The sequence below is a fragment of the Drosophila obscura genome, unplaced genomic scaffold (genome assembly GCF_018151105.1).
Source record: "Drosophila obscura isolate BZ-5 IFL unplaced genomic scaffold, ASM1815110v1 contig_73, whole genome shotgun sequence".
Classification (NCBI taxonomy): Eukaryota; Metazoa; Arthropoda; class Insecta; order Diptera; family Drosophilidae; genus Drosophila; species Drosophila obscura.
In genome coordinates, this window is record NW_024542865.1 from 2,754,620 (window position 1) to 2,774,211 (window position 19,592).

Genomic DNA, 19,592 nt, shown 5'->3' on the forward strand with positions numbered 1-19,592 from the left:
CACTTCACGGCTCGAATATATCTTTATATCTTTGAATATTAAAACACACATTCTGGAAACGGACAAACGTGCAGAAAACTAACGAAAATCGAGTGATCTGGGGCTGCCAGATCGTTGGTAGTGGGACGCCGATCCGATGTGCGCTTTGTGCGCATTATTCTCCCACTTGCATTTAATTGTTATTTATATTATTTATATACAATATTATTTGGAGTTCCAGGGGACATCGTTATAGTTAAATTCCTGGCATTGACCGATGTATTCGATGTATCGATGTATTCGATGTATCGATAGACTTATTATATCTATTCGACTGTCAAGTGTCAGGTATCGAGCGATCGGCATTTCCGCGTTCTTCTTCTGCTCGAAGCTTCCGTCCGGCGAGCACAATTAAATTGCTAGTAGAATATTAAATTAAATCTGGAATATATATTCTCTCTCGCTCTCTCTCTTGATCGACGTTTCGTGTACCCTGCGGCCCTGCCCCCGCGTCGCCGTTGGAATCCAAATCGAGTATCCATTAATTTCGTTATTTAAAGTGTTTGCTGCTTTTTCCCCTGCTCATTGTCTGTCTTCGATCTGTATTATAGGCGCCTGCACGGAGTGCAGTCTGCTGTCTGCGTCGGACTTCTACATCGCTGGACCACCGAAATGTGAGTACCTTGGGAAGGGGAGGGCGGAGGGGCATGCGGATGAGTGTGCAAAAAATTTGATTTTGTCCCCTGCCCCGCCTTCTGGCTTTCAATCTGTGGAGCTCTGTGCTCTGTGCAGACCTTGAACTTCCCCTTCACCCATCGGGCGGCCTGCAGCCTGCAGCCTGCAGCCTGTAGCTGCTTGGGTTCTGGTGTTGTTTGCCCTCGACAGCCTCCTGCTGCTGCTGGCTGGCCTGGTCCTAACTAAGTTTCGTGTGTCACCCAGCGGGGCGGCAGGCAGCTGCAGCACTCCGGGCCCCGGACCCCGGTTGAGTGCTGAGTGGGAGGAGCTAACTAAATTCATTTGGCTGCACTGCATCCAAGGGGCAGCTCTGCGTGGCCTCCACAGCGCACATATTTATTGTTGCGGCCAAAGGTGCAGCCAAATCGTGGTGCGGGCTTGGGGCTGGTGGGTCGTACTTGCATCGATGTCGTTGCCACATCATTACTTCACTTCGTGAGCAATTGTTGCTTGCCCAAGGACACGGACAGGGACACAGACAGGGACACAGACAGAGGACAAACGATGTGCAGACACCCGCAAGAAAAGGTGGCAGCAGCAGTGAATTTATTTGTTCTGATCTCATTTTTATTGCCAGCCATTTAGCAATGACTAATCGTGCCTCAGCGGCCTCTCGTTTTGTTTTGCTTCGCTTGCGATTAATTGAAAATTGAATGGCAAAAGATTTGGACAAGGACCAAGTGCCCGAACACTATTTCTTTTGGTCTTTTGGCTAGAGATGAAGTGCGAAATCTGTGGTCGGGACCCTGGAGAGCTGCTGGAGAGATGCCAGTGGAATATTCCCCTTTAAGCACACAGTGTCCCGCCGCCCCGAAAGATGAGTTAATCTGCAATATAATCGTGTTCAGCACATTGATTGATGGTTGGGAGCCCGGCACTCCGGCATATCCCAGCTACGAAGAGGGTTACGAACCAGGGTTCCCCCTCTGTCGCTGTCGCTGTTGCTGTCGCTGTTGCCACGTGTCAGACGTCGGGCATTCAATTCTGTGTGCTTTGTGTTGCGGCTTTAATTGAAAGCAATTAATAATATCGATGCTGCTGCTGCTGCTGCTGCTGCTGCTGCTGCTGCTGCTGCTCCCCGGTACACCTGTATCTGTATCTGTGTCTGTATCTGCCAGGAGTGGGAGTGCTAGTGGGGGGGTGGGGCAGACAAACGCATTGACAAATGGCGTTTTTAATTAAAGGTAATAAATATATTTGAGTCGCCACAGCAAAGAAACAAATAATGCAAACAAACAAACAAACAAAAAAAGAGAAAAAAGAGAAAAAAAAAAGAAATTGGGTGTGGCATAAATCATAGCACAACTACCAATACATACACACATACACATATATATATATCTGTATATATATGTTTATTTGAATGTACCTGCAAATCGGTAGATACATTTTTGTGGCTGTGTATCTGTGCCTGCCCCTATAGAAAAATGTTCCCCACTGTCTGTGGCTATGTCAGAGTCTGTGTGGGGGGATATTGGGGGCCGTCGTCGTCGTCGTCGTGTAAAAACTTCAAACAATTTTCATTAAAAATTAAATTTCCTTTGCATAATTAAATAAACTTTACCCACACACACACACACGTTGCCAGGAGATGGAGATGGAGAGAGAGAGAGAGAGTATGATGATGGGAACTTAATGCTTAAAAGGATTAATTTGTTTTGCCCCAAGTGTGGGTGAGCAGGGGGAGACTCTCCTCTGTACCTCTCTCTCTGTGGGTGGGGCCAAAAAATCTAATAAAATGCCCTGAACCGAGATTCGAAAACAAAAACCGCCGCTTAACCATCCCCAAAACTCTCCAAAGGAGTACAGGAGTAAGAAGTGTGGGGTGGTGTGTGGGGGAAATATGATAATCCTTAAACATTTTATAACAGATTTACTCCCTGCCACTCCTTGAGAGCTTTTTGCACGTAATTTGCTCAATTTATTGATTGGAAAGCACTTAAATGCTGATAGCTGGGGGGCACTACACACCGCTGATTGAACCCATTCTAATCCAAATTCTTAGCTAAGAACCAAGAGGAACAACAACTATTGGGAGACAATAGAAAAGAAGACAGCAAAGGCAGAGGCTAGAGGCCAGAGAATTGTGTACTGCGAGCATTAAAAATTAAAATATATTTTTGCTTGATTTTTAGATGCCATAGAAACAATGCAAACGGGGGGTAATTTATGGGGGTATTTAATTCCACTGAAGAACACGTTCGATTGGGCAGTTCGATAGATCATTTTATGGCTCATAGTTTGGGCAACATTTACGATTGCTTGGAGAATTTCTAGTTCGATGTAAAATTCAGTGGAGAGCATAGAGTTCAAAACGAACAGACCCAAGACCCCAGAGAACATCTGCCAAACTGTTGACTATACTTTGTATGCAGCAAATGATACCCTTTACGGCAGGCCCCTAAGGCACCGCCGCCTGCTACCCACTACAAGCTAATGTAAAACACTTGCCCCCTGCCCCGCCTGTGCCAGCCCAATACATGTGTATGTCTCGGGCTCTTCCGGCAACATGCAGCAACATTTCATATGCCAAAAAACTTCCGGCTGCATGCCATGGATGCCATGAGCTGTATGTCTCTCCAGTCGTCAACTCTTTGAGGCGTTGCGCGGCGACTCTCTCGCTCCCTTGCCACCGCAATAAGGTCCGCAAAAAAGTGGCAAAAACAAAACGAAACAGAAAAAAAAGAAAGAACAAAATTCCTGCTGATGCACAGCGAAGTGGAAGCCACTCAAAGTGACGACAACGTTGAGGAGAGATACCGCTGCAGCAGCAGCCAAAAGCGTAGACGGTGGGCACATCCCCAGGAGTTGGCTGTCAAGTCCCCCCAGAACAGTCATAATGGGGGTTTGGAGGGTTGGGGTTGGGGAAGTCATTGCACTTCGTTTCCGTTGCACAAAATGTTTCAATTTGCTGGGGCAGCGCGCAAATTAGAAGCGAAATAAAACTGAGAGTCCCTCCCCCCGCACACCGTTTCCCAGGATGGCCCTTATGGGACCAGCGAATGTGATGTGGTGTGGTGGGGTCCGTGTGTCTGAAGGATGTGGGGAGGCAGCCAGCCAGCCAGCCAGCCAGCCAGCCAGGGCACCAGCAATGCGACCAGCAATGTTGAATGCTCTGTAAATCGATGAGGACAGCCTCAGCCAGCAGCAGCAGCAGCAGCAGCAGCCTTGGGTAAATTTCTGGACAGGCAACTTTATTTGCATTTGGATGCTAAGCCCTCGTAACACATCCTGATTTCCATCCCTGGCTGTCGGAACTCATTTAATGGCTCTGCCTCGGAGTGTGCAACTTTTCAAATGCGTTTAATATTTAAATGGTAAATGGCCAGCCACCCAACCCAACCCAACCAACACCCAAAACATTTGTGTCTCTCTCGCTCGCCAGCAGCAGCAGCAGCAGCAACTCCTCCTGACTCTGCTCCTCCTGGCTCTCTTCTGCTCTGCTCCTTTTGGCTCCATGGCTCCCGCTGCCATCAGTTTTCTGGAGATGCCCAGAAGGCTTCAACCATCCGTCCGATGCAATCCGCCCAGGGTCACCGCATGCATGCAAATTTGCTTTGTAATTTGGGCAGCCAGCAGCCACTACACTGCAACAAAACTCTGCCAAGTGCTGCATTAGGTCTACTTTTGGATTGGTCTCCATTTGTTTTTATGGTGCGAGTAGTGCGTGGATTAAAGGCAGGCAAAAACTGAATTCTGTACCCGAAAAAAAATACACCAAAAGAATAAAATTCTAGCGACTTTTATTCCTCTATGCTGCTGCTATTCCTCTATGACTGACTGACATTACATATTTGTTGTAGCCTGCATTAATTGTTTTCTAGTTTTATGCCAGTGCAGGCGACTGGCTTTTGGGCGGGGGGGGGCTGTTGGCTGGTGGCTGGGTGGGTGCTGGCATGGAAGCCTGATTCCAATGGAGGCCACAAAGTTCGTACTTTGGAGCAAGGTTGAGCGAGCGGCTGGCTCTATGTCGATGGTCACACAACCTGCTGCATGCTGCACTGTCTGTGTGTGTGTGTGTGGCATTCAGTTGGTGTGCTTAAGCTGCTTAGCGGCAACTGCTCGTCCTCATTTCCGGTACAGTTGCGCACACTTGCCCGAAGGCAATGCCATCCCCCTGCTGCATCCTGCCTCCCTTCCTCGCTGGCTGGCAAAACTTCAACGAAATGCAACTGATGACCACATTTACTCAATTAAGTTGCAAATTCACACACAAACCCCCGAAAAACCCACACACACACACACTTCGGGGCAGCGAGACACCAGAACAAAGGACAGTCCAGGCTGCAGGGGGGACAGTGGACGGTGGACAGTCCTCTGGATAGTCAGCAAGTCCAGAGGGGCTGACACTGCCTCGGATTATGCTTAATATGGTGTGAACATTTATTTAAATTCATTTAAAGCCGCTCGCCGCACTCCCTTTTTGCCCACTAATTGAAGGTGAAACTCAGCAGAACCAAAAAATGCAAAGAGCTGCACAAAAATCACTGAAAATGCAGTGGGCAAAGGCAAATCCCTTTAGCTAAGGATTAGCAAGGAGTGCATCAGTGTGGGAGTCACAGCATTGATCATCAGCTAACAGTTTTTCCAGCGCCTCAAAATGTAACTTCCTGCGGCACTTAAAAGGTGAAAACTTTGAACTCTGAGCTGCTATATCTTCAGGTTTATTCAATCTGTTGGCTTGCATTAAAAATACCATGAAAGGTCTTGCAATTCTCTTGTTCAATCATTTTTGTTTGTGCCTAAAAGCGCTGTGGGTGAAACATTAAAATTATGTCACCATTAACAGAATTTTCGGAGTGCATATTTTGTAAGTTCGAAGCATGAAAAGCATGAGATGGTGATCTACGCATTCGGGCCTGCAGCTTAATTGTTGCTCCACTCTACAACCCATTCAGCAGCTGCAAATTTCAGGGTTCAGTTCTGTTATCTAGGCAACTTTCAATTGATTGATTGAGCAACCAAACCAGAACAGAGCAGAGCAGAGCTGAGTGCTGAACCCATAATAAAAACTGCACCGATCCCAGTGTCGGTGGGAACTTTGGCCAGCCAGCAAACTTTGATGGTTAACGATCAACTGTTTCGCACAGAAACATTTTGCCTGGACAGAGAACAATTATTTGACAAGGGGCCCTGCCCTGCCCTGCCCTGCAGTCGTCAAAGTTTTGGTTTTGGATTCGGATTTGGATTGCATTGTCTCAAAACGTTCGAGGCGTCTCGGGGCTGCTCCTGGGGAGCTGCTGGGGAAACAGAAACAGAAATGGAAGCAGACGTAGAAGTGGAAGTAGAACTCCAAGTGGAATAAAAGTTTTCCATGTTGCATTGTTTGGCGTGGCGTAAAGTGAGCAGCGGCGAGCAGCAGCCCTGACTGAAACTTTTGGCCGTCCATTCATAGAATATTTCCTTGCAATAATTATTTTGTGGCCGCAAGTTGAAAAGCAAAGGCAAGGCAAGGCAAGGCACATGCATAGGGCAGTGTGGCAGCGTGGCAGTGGCATGATTGGACTGTGGTCCAGGTCCCAAGTCCCAGGTTCTTCTGGCTTCTGGCTACCAACATCTCGGACCGTGGCCGTCTCGTTTATGTGCTTTTAATTAAAATAACCAACAAAACAGCAGCAGCAGGGAAGGAATGGCTTGGCAAGGCAAGGCATGGCATGGATGGATGGCTGGAGTCCGATGGAACACAAAGGATTCCGGTGGGGGTGGGGAGTTGGGGCTGCTAGAACCATCTTTGTCTTACTCTAATGAACTTTTTGGCAAATTTAGATGCCAGTAATGGCAAGAAGGATGTCGGCCAAGGACACACTCGGTGTGTGTGTGTGTGGTTGGAAGGGGAGGAACCTTTTTGCTCGGACTTGTGGCTAGAGAGCTGGCCGAAACGTCTTCATTGCCACATTTCCAAGGAATTTCATTAATTTTTGCGTATTCTTTGGCGTTAATTGTTCATTTGTGGTGGCCTGCTCCAGCTCCAGCTACAGCTCCAGCTCCAGCTACTGCTGCCCTTTGGGCCAGCCAGCGAATATTGCAATTCGAAATTTTATATGCGGTAAACGTCTCCGTCTTCGTGTTCGTTTTCGTTTTCATTTTCATCTCTGGTAGGTAATGAAATGTAATCATTTATTTGGATGCCAAAGGTCTGCGCTCGGACCACACAAAGGCTCGCACATTTGCATAAATACTCGCCAAAATCTCATAAATTAATTGCATCAAACACAAATCATTAACAAGCAACTCCAGCAACGACTGCTGTGACTGCTGTGACTGCTCTGAGCTGTGGATAATCTGTAATTTTGGGGCCACACATTACGTCTCGCATTACAAAAAGGATAAAGGAAGCGAAAGCTTAAGCGAAAGCCAATGCCAAAAATGTGCAACTGATTTATGCACTAATTGCGATTGCATTTTGGAGCTGCGATGGATATCTAAAATGAATAGACAATTTTCAATAAATGGCAAATGGCAATGGCAATTCATTAAAGAATTTCCAATTTGCATTTTGCATTTTGCATTTGAATTTGGATACATGTGTGTATGTATTAGCACGCACATGGCATAGCAAATTGTAATTTCCTATTATTATTATTACTGTTTGCCTGAGTTACCTGCAACTGCCCCAAAAAGGTGAAGGTGCATATGTGCAGTTGCATATTCGGTTGCATTAATATCAAATATATATGAATATATTTTCAAGACACGTTCGAGCTTGGGCCAAGGGCCAAGGGCTGCCAAGGATATCGAATTTTCTCACAGAATATTCGTCTTTGGGAATTCATTTATTATACGCAGCTATTCCAGCTGGAATACACTCGCAATTAATTAAATGCCAAATGGCATTTTGAGACCTTTTTAAGGGTCATTTTTGGCACTGGCTATATTCGGTTTTGAATGTCGAGCGAAAATGTTGCAGAATATTTGCTTCTATTTTGTTTATATCCAGAGCATTGATACACTTGTGAATGAATACGAATACCTATGGCAAGCAGAGTATGAATTATTATTCAAAGTTTTTTGCTACCTATTTTGGGGTATTTATTTACTTTGTCTCATGTACATATATTTTACCTTTACTCCATTCATTCAGCACTGATAAACGCCTTCGAAATTCGTCTGGATTCCATACATGTAGATAAGAAAAATATCCTGCAATCGCAGGATGTTTATTCCAAAGGGAATCATATTTTTTTTGCAATATTTTTTGGGTATATTTGATTGATCCGCAACTGCGGGTCTCTATGAAGCGGAAGGTACATCAGTTTGTTGTTTCTTAAATATATTCTTTTTCTTACTTAAACTTGAACAATATTTTGTTTATAGTACAAATTATCTATGGAGATTAAAAAGAGTATAAAATAAAATAGAATGCTAGAAAATAAAATAAAAAATAATAACAATAATAAAAAATAAAATTATAATGCTAGAAAAAAAAATAAAATAAAAAAATAGTAATAATACTAAAAAATAAAATTATAATGCTAGAAAAAAAAAAAAAATAAAATAAAAAAATAGTAACAATAATAAAAAATTAAATAGAATGCTAGAAAAATAAAATAAATTAAAAAAATAATAATAATAACAATAATAGTAAATAAAAATATAATGCTAGAAAATAAACTAAAATATGAATGTGATTCAGCAATTCCTGCTGCTGCTCTCTTTGCCGAGTTCCAGCCGAGTAGCTGCCAATACTGAAAACCGATAATCCTGTTTGATTTTCTTGTATGCCTTGCATTGTTCTGCATTTACTTTTTGTCTCTTTTCAATTCCCCACTGAATATACATTCATTTCGCGGCGCATCAAATTTGAGCCACAAATGATACGAGAGTATAGCCAGGCAAAGCAAAGGAGTAGGAGCAGGAGCAGGAGCAGGAGCAGGGAAGGAGCAGAAGGCTGCTTCCTGGCCATAAAACATGCGACATGTTTGGCTGCTGTAAACAGTTACAATTACTGGGGTCCCTTTTGGAGAGAGGGACTCAGTCGGTTGGCAGCAGGGCGTGGCGAGGGTAGCCCGTCAGTTAGTCGAGTGGACGATTAATTGCTGAGACAGCGCCTAAGCGCAATGGCCATAGCAATGCCAATGCAGACGAGACCCACAAGAGTGGGGGCACAGCTCATTCTGCCCATTCCACATGCCACATACTGGCGCACTAAAAATGCTGTTAAGTTTTCAATTTGCATAAATGTGAGACCAAAGAGAAGGGTATGGGGCTTTGGGCTGGTCTGTGTGGCTGGGGGGGCTGGGGTGGTGACAGTGAAAAAGCAGCTGCCATTTTGTTTGCTGCTGGCACACGGCACAATTTATTACTTGGCCCCAGACTCCGACTCCCGACTCTGACTCCATTTTCTAGCAGCCAAAACCCCCACACCCTGTGCCCATTCCTGTGCCTAAAATCCCAAACAGAACACCAGAATAGGAGAATAGCAGAGGGGGGCAAAATCAGCAGAGGCAACCACTTTTATGACGCACACATGGCACTTGCCTAATTTCAGTCATAATTACCTGGCCTAATGATGGATTAGACAGACTAACACACACACACGGCGGTGGCATTGCCGGGGCATGGCGGGGCAGCTGTCAGCCCTGTCAGCCACCTCACCGCACTGAAACGGATATTTTTTGAAGCCCATCACGTATTTGCATTGCTATCGTTTTTATTATTGCCACTTTTACGTGTCCAACGAGTCACAAAATCCAACCACACAGACAAACAACAGCCAAACAGCCCAACAGCCCAACAGCCACTCGAGCCCACCTCTGGCCGCATCTCTCACCTCTCCACCTAACCCCAATTGTCCCTCTCTCTCTGCTGCTGCCTGTGTGCCTCTTTCTGTGTCTGTGTCTGTGCCAGTGGCACTTAAATCCTCTTCGCTTCCCTCGCATTTTTTGGTGAATTTATTTGTGGTTGTTGGCGTCGCTTTACATGCTTCATAATCCAAAAGTCCTAAAGTCAATTTTTGCATAATTCCTGTGTGGCATTTGACGAGCGAGAGAGAGAGAGAGACGCGCGGCATGCGAATGACAGTCAGTCTGCGTGCCACACAATAAAATATAACAAGAAAGAGACGAGTTTTTTTTTTTTTGGATTTTTTGTTTTGTGGTTTGGCGGCTGGCTGGCTGAATTGTCAACGCATTTGACAGGTTGCTCAAACACAGCAAAAAAAAAAACAAAAATTGACGAGCCATTTATAGGAACGAAGAACGCAGAAGATGAGATACAAATCTGTGGATACCCTTGGGTAATGCGAAGAAGGGAGTGGCTTGGATCTTCATTATCTGCAGCTGCATATACATATATTTCCTTTCTATAAATAAAATCTAAAAATCTAGCAGATATATCTTTGAGCTGGTGTACAGTACGCACAGACTTTTCATACTTTAGGTGGACTTTTCACACCGTCCCAGGTGCACGGGCAAGTCCATAACATCCCCAGCTGCAACAAAAAAGCAGAAAAAAAAAGGAAGAAAATTTCATGTAGAGTTGAAACTTCTGTGGAGATGCTGGGTATGGGAAAATCGATGGAAATGAACTTGCGGCACATTGGGATTACCAATCGATGGAACACAGACGGCCCCTTGGGGCGCGCAGCCATGTGGCAGTGCTGCACGTGGAAGGCGTCATATTTGCAACAACAGTGTGGCAATTTTTAAGGCAAGAACAAAACGAATGAATTTTGTAGAGGTTTTAGCTTGCCATCGATGCCCAGCCCTTTAATAGAGGTAACGGCAGGCATAATCCATGCATTTATCTCTGGGTTTAGCCAGGATGGATAGATATTTTTTCTGGCAAATGGCCAAATGAATTGCCTTTCCCTGTTAGCTTTTGGCTTGGGGCAACTTTCCCTGGCGACTTTTCTTCAGCTGCAATTTTCAGCTATGCAATTATAATCTCCCCATTGATAATAAATTTGTATAATTAGCTTAGATTTGCTTCTGCTCGTTGCTGCTTCGTTGCTTTGCTGGTGCTGGTAATTCCATTTGATTTGCCTTTGGTTTTTCTTCCTTCCTTCCTTCAACTTCGTTTCCCATTCCCATTCCCATTTTCCCTATCCTTTTCCAATAGCTTTTTGCGCCATCCATCCATCCATCCATCCATCCATCCATCGACATCTACAAAACTCAGCTGAAGAAATGAACTTAAAAAGTTACTTTGGCTTAAGGCGGCTTAAAAGTCGCCCATGTGTGTGTGTGTGTGTGTGTGTGTGTGTGCGCGCGTTTGGTGTTGGCCAATCGAGTGGGGAGTGTGGAGTGTGGAGTGGTGAGTGCCGCGCGCCTTCTGCCTGCTTCACTTTAATATTTTAATAAGTTATTTATTAGAAAGTTTTTGCCATCGCCTGGCGGCGCACATTCGAGTGTAGGCTTGTTTTTCCAAGGCATTTTCGCAGGGCAAAGTTTTCCATCTTCCATCTGCCGGTTGTCAACACTTGGAGCTTAACGCGTGGGCTGCTCCACCCCACTCACGCCTCTCCCCCTAATATACAAACGCCTTTGGGTTCCACTCATTACATCCCTTTTGTGTTTGCATTGGAAAATTATTTCCTTCCCCGCGCAGCATACACTCACCAGAGGCTAAAAGAGTTTTTTTTAATGCCGAAAGCGTGAATCATCGGAACATAGAACTGATGGAGAGCTTTCGCTTTCTCTTGCTCTTTATTTTTATTTTTATTTCATTTTACTATTTTATGTTTCATGTTTTTTTAAATTTTTGTTGCTGTATTTCTTGCCCGCTCTTTTTCGTGTTGATTTTGCCTGTGTCGCCAGTTATAGTCTAAGGCTAGGGCTAAGGCTAAGGCTAAGCTGATTTTCAAATGATTTGCCAGGCGTGGTATAAATTACAGACAAAGTGAAGGAAGGAGCGGAGCATAGCGGAGCAGTGCAGAAAACGCAAAAGTAAAAGTAAAATGTAAATGCAACTCTGAAAAGCTCTGCAAATAAATTTAAATTAATCCGCCAGCACAAAAACTACAAAGTATCTGCTGCTGCCGCTGCCGCTGCTGGATTGGGGATTGTGAATGTGAATGGAGTGGGGGTGGGGAGGGGGGGCATCTCTGCTCAAGTGCTGCTTAATTTCAATTAAAGCTCTGAGCAATTTTCACAGTTTGTTAATCTTAACTAGAAGTCCGTGCTAATAATTAATTTTCCTTTTGCCTGTTTTTGGGGTGGATCCTCCTCAGGGGGGAACACATCTTTCATTTGGCTTAAGGTACCAGAAGGCCACTTGAAACTTTTAGCACTTTGCAACGAATGTTTTCGCCTGCATGGGGTGAGCATTTTTACCATTCAAGTGCTGGATAAACTCTGACTCCGACTCCGACTCAGACTCCGACTCAGACTCCGACTCAGACGTTGCTGTTGTTTTTTGCCAGCATCGTTGGGTCTCTCTTGAGTTATTAGAGTGCATAAAACGCACTTTTCGACGCTGGAAATTTATTGAGGCACATTAGAAAATTCACAACGACACACGGACAAAGGCAGGTCATGTTCATGTCCCCCTCCTTATCCTTGGGTACAACACTTAAGACAATGTGCCACATATCAGTGGTTGGGGCAGGGGCAGGGGCAGGAGCAGATGCTTGAAGGAGCTCGCTTGCCTGAAGCTTTTGTAGAGTGTCAGCTTTGGTCATTTGGGTAATTTAATTAAATGGAAGAGCCAGTGGATGATGCTGGAGTGGTATTCGTTTTAATTTTGGCTCCAGCATAAACAATGATGTTGGTTGGAACTTTGTTGTTTTCCCCCACTCCCAGCCCCCCTCTAATGGAGGATGATCTGCGCGATGCGATGCGGCGGCCCCCGTCCAGCACTCTGGACAAGTGTTGACCATCTGTAACACTCTTACTACACCCCCCTAACCCACACAACCACAAATCCCACTGGCACCAAATCGTTTGACTCTCTCTCCCTCTCCCTCTCCCTCTCTCTGTCCCTCTTTCTCTTTCTCTGTGTGTGTGTGTATGTGTGTCTGCCCCCAAAATCCTCTTAAATGTCAAGGCATTTGCTGGCCACGTCCAGGGCTTAGTCCGGGGCTCTTTAGCAGTCAATAATAAACTACGAGTGGCTCCTCCAACACCCCCCTCCCCCATACGAGTATGTGTGTGTGGTGTGTGTGTGTGTGTGTGTGTGTGTGTGGTGTCGGTTTGTTTTAATGCATCATTTAAGCTGTAATCTGTCTTGGAGCTAAGCTCTGCTATCAACGCACACGGCAGAGAAAATGGAAATGGGTGGCAGGGGGCAGTGGGCAGGGGTACAGAATGTGAACACTTGCCACCTGTCTGCAGCAAGTGTTGACAGCACATAAGAATTGGCCAGCACTTGGCGGGCTAAGAGGGGTTAAGGCAGCATATCCATCATTAGTAAGCCTTCCCATAAAGTTCAGTTAACAAATTGCCGAGGAGTCACACGAGGAGCAGTGCGAGTATTTGTAATTAAATTTATAGTTATAGATACTTTTTGGACTACCCTGAACACGCATGTGGAAGCAAGGAAGGGGAACTGTCTGTGGTCTGGTCGTATTTATTTTTATTTATTTACTATTTTAAGTCTTTATTTTATCTACGATTCAATTAACAGATAAATAGCAAAGGAGAGAGAGTGAAAGCTTCGATCGCTGAGGCTTGGCTCGCCTCGCTGCTCTCTCTGCTCTCTGCTCTCTGCTGGAAGCTCTGCTTTTCGTTCTGCAGAGGCTCATTCGCTGTTAGCGCTGCAGACTCTGTTAGCGCTGCAGACTCTGTTAGCTCTGCATACTCTGTTAGCTCTGCATACTCTGTTAGCTGTACATACTCTGTTAACTATGCAGACTCTGTTACGTGCTGCAGTCTAGGCAGAAATGTCTGCCCGCTCCCTGCAGCTCTTCCATTGACTGGCGAATGGGGGGCCATGAATAGAAGCCCCAAATTCAATGCACTAGAAAATATGTTCTAGAATCTAGATCAATTTAGCCCACGAAACGATCTGCAAACTATAAGTAAAACTCATGTTTATTCAGTAAACATTTCGGCGTGGTAATCAATTAGCTTCGTGCATCGAAGTTGGCCATAATGCCCGGCTCGATGGCCACTTGGGAGTGGCAATTAAAGTGCAGTGAAAACTTATCCAGTTACGGCCTGGTCAAATTCCAATTTAAACAGCAATCACGGCTCCGGCTCCACTGGCTGGCACTTGTGGCTAATTAAAGCTCTTTCGCCCAATTATTGTTGAACCAATTATGCTGGCTGATTTTCGATTCGTCTTTGCCACTTTAAGAGGGGCTGGCAGAGTGCTGCTGCCTCCAGTGTTGGCTGCCGTCTGCTAATTGCCGCCTGGCCGCAAATGCGATCTCTGCAAATAAATGCCCGAAAGTATGCTGCATATATTGGCATAAGTTGTGCTGCTCCCCCAACCCCCTTACCCATCACTCTGCCTCAGACTCTGGGCCAAAAACAAACTAGTTGGCCATAGCAAAATTATTTGTTTGTGGCAAATCACGTTTCAGTTGGCTAAAAGTTTAGCCAAACCGACAACAGTCGTTCTACGAGGCCTTCACTCCAGTATCCTCTGCCCCTGCCCCTGCCCCTGCCACTGTGCCACTCTGCGCCTCATCCTGCTGAAAGCGACATTATTTGCGTACGTGTGCGGCCCTTAAAACGGAACTGGGCGGCAGGCATTGGAGGCGTTGCAGGCGTGGCAGCGGCCATTAACGGGCAGCGCGTGCGCCATTGTCCGTCATCAGCATCCAGCATTACCCCCACTCACCCACCACAAACCCATCCAATGCTGTGAAGCATGCTGGCAATCCAGTCTCCGTCTCCGTCCCCACAGTGGATTATTTCCATTCATTTTGATGCTAAAAATCAATGGCACTGCATCGCATCCACACTCCAGACTCCACACTTTTCAATTCGCAATTTCATTTTATTTTTATGCCCGCTAATCCGCCCCCACCCCCCCAAAATTAATACATAACGCAAAGCCCAGCGATCGGCCTGCAATTTCGGCTTCATATTTTATTGAATTGAATGCAAAGTGTGTCCATAATATTTGGACATTTATTAGCTCTGGAGCTCACACATTTAATCATGGCTAATGCTTGAGGGGCTCTCATGTTTCCAGTTTCTAGAGGCAATCAATTAATTTAATTTAATTTAATTAATCCATTGAGTTTTGGCTTCAATAACCCATTTGATACCCATATCATAAGCTTTCTCACCATTTTAAAACGTTTTTGAACCTATTGAAAAGTTTTGTTGGGAGCTAGTTTTGGAATTGAGCCCAAGGTACATTTTATAACCAATAATTAAATAATTTTCAACACTTTTAAAGAGTTATTTTCTTCCTTTAATAGCTGAAATAAATTCCTTTCGCTTCTAAATATTTTGAACACTTTTTTTTTTGACCATTTTAAATCTAATTTCTAGCACTTACTTTGGAGACTTTTATTTCCAATTTTTGCTTGGGAATCTGTTTTTAATTCGTTCTTACTTCCTTCTTCTATGTTCTATCTTCTGATTTCTGTTTGAATGGCTTCCATTCATCCACTGTGCTTCGGCATTGGTGCTGATGCTGATGCCTGTGCTGATGCTGCTGCCGATGCCTGTGCCTGTGCCTGTGGTGCGTGGCAGACAGACAACTAATGCATGCCTCAATTTTGTTTGATTAGCGGCTAAATGAATGAACGAGTGAGCACTGGCCGGCCGGCCAGCACAGCTCAAAGAAGGCTGCTGAGAATGAATGGCGACTAGTGCCCCTCCCGGGGCACCCCTTTTGCCAATCACACAAATCCGGGCATCCACTAACTGCATGGCTGACTGACTCTGACTGCTTAAATCGGCATGGCCTGCCATGGCTGTGGGCGGGGGGGGGGCTGGAGCTCAAGCAGAACAGCAGTAAATTCAAATTTGAAAAACGAGAGAAACTTCTCGTTGCTGAAGAGCTGCTGCCGAAGATACTTGTGCTGGCTGGGCCATGGCCATTCCAGCTAGGCGCACACACACGAGACCAGCATACTAAACATAGGAGATGAGAGCCACAGCCAGCCAGCCACAGCCATAGCTAGCAGCCAGAGTCAGAGTCAGATCCAGAGAGCTCACCATCTGGAGGTCAGTCAATCAGTCAGTCAGTTAGTCCATAAACAGCTGAAGTTTCATTCTTCAGCAGGGCAGAGAAGAATGCATGACAGGGGCATGCGGCATGGCATGGGCACGAGGTAGTAAAAGGCTTTTGACTATTGATAAGAATGGCAAACGTGCAAATTGAAATGGGCCAAATGGGGGCGTGGCTCAAGGCTCAGATATATGTATGTATATTATATACGCTACTCGTTCATGTGTGTGTGTGTGTGTGTGTGTGTGTTCTAGGACGTGGAAAATACTATAGTAAAATAAAAGAAAAAAGAAAAACCAGCAGTGGGCTGGCTGCTCAAGGGTTAGACAAAGCTCAGGCGAAGCAAGCCAAACTATTTGGAATTTACTTAGGGAAATTACTTTGACTTTGTTGCCTCGCACCGTCCCGCACCGTCCCGCACCGCCCCTCACCTTGGGCCACCTCCATTGTTGTGATATGCAATACAAATGTGGCCAAATGCAAATACGAGTGAAGTGAGTGTGGGCTCCATCCCCCCACGCTCGAGTTGTTGTTTGACGAGCAACTCGAGTCGTTGGCCGAGCCGTGCGGCCTTTCAGCCAGCTTAACACTTAAGTGAAAATCAATTGGAAATTTTGCCATAAGCAAGCGGCAGGGCAGGGCAGGGCAGGGCAGGGCTACCAGCTCAGTCCACATCCACACCCACACCTATGCACTGCGCTGCCCCTGGGGTCTTGGTGGGGCCCTGGCCCTGGCCCTGGCCCTCCGGTAACTCCATTACACTGAATAATCATCGGCAATTGTTGCCAGTCGTCGCAGTTCACACACAGGGCACGGCAGTAGCCACCTATTAAGGGCATTACACTTACGAAATAGTTGTGCATAATTTATGGTACATTGTGCCACAAGCTTTCCGATAAGCATTTCCCCCGCACCACGAATGATTAAATCAATTTTCCCCTCACTCATAATTGTAGGCACTGTGCAGCGGCTTTAATTTCGATCGCCTTACCGGAGGTTGTTGGGATGAAAAAAATGCTTTGGATTGTTTTGAGCAGATATTCTTTATGTTGCAGCTCCAGCTGAAGCTTCAAGGAGCTGTGGTTTGGTTTGGGGACTTTGGGTGTCTCTGACTCTCATTTATATGTGCTAGAACTTTACTGGGCTTCGCAACATAGCTACTAGTTTTTCTTGTGCACAAGTCTACAATTTAATAACAAAACTTTTCTTTTCTTTCTTTAAGGTTTTCCAAGGGCAACCATTCTACGCTTTCCTGGAATTTGCTGGAACATTTTGGAGCAATTGAAAGCCAAAACTGGAGTTAAAAACACATCTGAAAATCACTGGAAAGCATAATGTATGGCTTTTAAGAGCAGCAACGTAAAGCTGAAGCCTCCTATGTCCTTTGTTATGAGCTGCACTGTCCACGGTAAGAAAATGGCCCTGAAATTTCTTGAAACTGTATTTAAATATTAAATTTGTTGTTGCAGAAATGGCTGCCGGTCAACATCATGGCAACTATGAGTAAAGGTTAGATATATAAATTTAATGTCCTCGAAAGTATTGTCATAAAATCAATGATACGCCTGGAACGCCACGCCACGCCACGCCCGCCACCCAACGAATGAGTCGCGCGAATGCTGTTAATTTTTATTTGAACCTTTTGTTTAGTCTATTAAAATGACATTCTGCGGTTGTTGTTGCCTGTCAGCAGCAGCAGCAGCACAACCACCCACCCACCGCCCTTACCCAACTCAAAAAACACCAGCAAAGATGACAGAAAGAGAAGGAGAGTGTGAGAAGGACAGGGACAGGGAGAGGGACTGGCGCTTTGGGGGCTCACACAAATGAAGTCATTAAACAGCAGCACCCGCACATTCGCACATCCGCACAGTGTGTGTGTGTGTGTGTGTGTGTGTGTGTGTGGTAGAGCGGTGTGGCGGGGAGCACATGTGGGCACATGTGGCGTATGTGTGATGTGTGATTTTTGATGTTTGCTTAAACTCTTTATTTTCAATTAAAAATTCTCTGGCGGCATAAACATGAGCCATCAAGTCGGTAGGATGTCACTTCTGTATATCCCTCGGAAAACGTACATAAAGCGGCATTAGGGCATGGTGCCGCCGCCCCATACCCCACACCCATGCGCGTGTGTATGAATGTGTGTGTGTTTGCTTTTTAATGAAATCGCGTCTAGACGACGACGGCAACGCCATTGACATCACTTAATGGACAAATAACAGTGCCCAAAAAAAAACAAAAATGGAAAATAAAGAGGATTTATGTGTAGGAGTATATATGTACATATGTATGTATTTAAATAGATACTAAATATATATGGCAACGGAAAGTTGTGCTTGCTCATGAGTAGAAAATCGACAAACGAAATGAAAAAATGTAAAAAAAAATTCATAACTTAGAAAAATAACAGAAATTTTTGCAAATTACCTTTAAAGTTAAATCAAAAATTAAATTAAAAATAATATTCGAACAGAAGAAGATATATTAAAATATTTATGTATACGTAAAAGGTTCAAAGGGGACCTAGTGTGACCCCTGGCCCCATTTATTGTACGAGTATTTTGCACTTAAGTTACGAGCCTGACACGCGGAGAAAAAAGCAAGAAGATATTATATTAAATATTCGGGGTGTTATTACAAAATTGGTGAAATTAAATATAATTCACTTTGATTTAAATATATGGATAAATGTATTCAAGTCTTTAAAATTTAAACATGAAAATATTTAATTGAAGTAATATTATAATAATATATAATATAATATATTTAATTTATGTTGGAAATACATTTAATTTAAATATGAAAATATTATTTAAATATGAAAATATTTAATTAAATATAAAATATATTTAATTTAAATATGAAAAATATTTAATTTAAATACGAAAAATATTTAATTTAAACATGAAAATATTTAATTTATGTATGACAAATATTTAATTTATATATGACAAATATTTAATATAAACATGAAAATATTTAATTTAAACATGAAAATATTGATTATATTTTCTTATTATATAACGTGTGAAATGTAATTCTTTTAAGCACTTTTATTTGCCCAAAATCCAGCCTTTCATGGGCTGCCAGCCCATCCTACTGGAGGGCCATGGGTGTAAACATATTTCTATGAACTATATGGAGTTGAAAATGAATCGAAAATACCCAGCTATACACGTGCTAAAATGTACATTTGGAAGGACTCCCAGCATGCCCCAGTTGCTACGGGGTATGGTGGTGGTGGGGGGGGAATGGGAATATGAAGATGACAAACTCGATGCAATTCGTGGATGGGGTCCGGGTGCCCGCCACTCGGCGGCTGCCAATTAACTTTAATGCTGTTGACTGCCTCAGAAGCACACGGACACAGACACACACACAGACAGAGAGAGAGAGAGGAGTTGCCTGGTTGCAACACAGCTACTGCCATGTTCTTGCTTCATGTTGCCCAATGAATATGAAACTATGAAAGTTTTTCCGCCCGCGGCCAAAGAGAGAGAGAAGAGAGCAAGGAGCGCGCGGAGCATGGAAAACTTTTCAGGCAATTTACAAATATTTTATGCAACTATTTATTCTACTCATTATTTGCGCATTTAACGTGGGCGCTTGCCAAATGGCTGCTGCTCGGGCTTTGGGGCTGCTGGCATACCATTAGCCATCGCCTAAGTGAGAGAAAGATTCCCGGCGAAAAGAGCGAGAAGAGACACCATTTAGGAATGCAAAATGAGGCGAGGATTTGGCCAAGACATAAGCTACAAAAAAAAAAAAATAATGCAAATGTGAAAAGTCATGGCTGTGCACAGGGA

At 44.4% G+C, this 19,592-nt stretch overlaps 1 long non-coding RNA gene across 1 annotated transcript; it reads left to right on the forward strand.

Moving 5' to 3' along the window:
* The first annotated feature begins 604 nt into the window (after positions 1–604).
* LOC121405031 lies at positions 605–18,137 on the forward strand. Its single transcript, XR_005968333.1, has 3 exons — positions 605–653; positions 17,009–17,194; positions 17,256–18,137. It is a non-coding gene; the product is annotated as an uncharacterized LOC121405031 (long non-coding RNA).
* The last annotated feature ends 1,455 nt before the right edge of the window (positions 18,138–19,592 follow it).